Source organism: Lactuca serriola, chromosome 2 (assembly GCF_051521515.1).
Source record: "Lactuca serriola cultivar US96UC23 chromosome 2, Lser_US96UC23_V15, whole genome shotgun sequence".
Classification (NCBI taxonomy): Eukaryota; Viridiplantae; Streptophyta; class Magnoliopsida; order Asterales; family Asteraceae; genus Lactuca; species Lactuca serriola.
Window position 1 is genome coordinate 216,130,641 of NC_136409.1, and position 1,208 is coordinate 216,131,848.

Consider the following 1,208-nt stretch of genomic DNA (forward strand, 5'->3'; position numbering starts at 1 on the left):
GATTATTTTTATAAAATCAAAATTTTTAGTTATTTCTTCAAATACACATTAATTTTTTGTTAGAATAAAATTCATAAACTATAAATTATTCAGCTATAGTTATTAAGGAATAGTTTCAATCACCTTCAAAACATGTACCATAATCATCAAAACAGTTGCATAATTATCCGATTTAAAATTGAAAAGAAAAACTTAAACTATTTAGGGCTAAAACGCTATCTATAAATTTAATGATTCCTAATTATATAAGAAACGTTTTACTTCCTTAAACCATGTATACCACATGTTAAAGCCTTTGCATGACCCACATGGATTTGGCAAAATTCATGGATTGTATGTAACAAGCGATTGGTTTGCAACTTTGCAATCACAAAAGTCCAACTCTTTTATTGCAAAACCCGTGACTATTCACATGAAAATCGATCAATTAGGCCTCCATATCCATAGGACAACATGCCTTTGTTTCTCCCTTAAGAGATAACTAATAAATATATTTATTACAATCTCGTTCACACAATTGAACATTGACAAACTATACAAGGGTTTATTCAAACATTCGTATTGTCATAACTAATAATTGGTCTGTTATTTGATTGCAATTTTAGCAAGATATTAGATATAATAACCAACGATTGTTATTTGATAACTAAGCAATTGTCATCATAACTTATAATAAATATTTGATGAATTAGAATTAGGATTACTAAATATCTAACTTTCATATTATAAAATATGAAAAAAGCAAACAAACATGAATTCCTTTTAATAATCAACTTTATGCTTTCCAAAAGTCCAAATTGATTTTTGGTTTCCAAGAAAAACATGTTAAGATCCATGAAATATCCCAACGAGAAGGTTATGAACACAATGATATGATTATCTCAAAGCAAATCCCAGAATCATAGATTGCTTAAAAATTCATTGAATCAAATTCTGAAGCATTTACGACGATTTATATAACTTGAGTTCTGCATAATACTGATTATTATTTGCCCCAATTATTCAATACATATCGTCACTAAATTAATAAGCGAAAACTGAAATCGAGAATGAAAAATGATAATTTAAACTTCACAGGATGTGAGATAGAATTTAGTAGACGAACAGATGGAAATAACTGTTCATCTGTGGAAACCATCACTACGGTTGTCTGGCCGCTGCCTGATTTTAAACAAAATGAAGAAAATCACCATCGATAGATAGTGAGA

The 1,208-nt window shown here is 28.5% G+C and overlaps 1 non-coding gene across 1 annotated transcript; it reads right to left on the minus strand.

The window, feature by feature from the left end:
• Nucleotides 1-1,076: 1,076 nt before the first annotated feature.
• Nucleotides 1,077-1,208, minus strand: LOC145090995 (small nucleolar RNA snoR143). The gene has a single exon (XR_013701912.1). It is a non-coding gene; the product is annotated as a small nucleolar RNA snoR143 (small nucleolar RNA).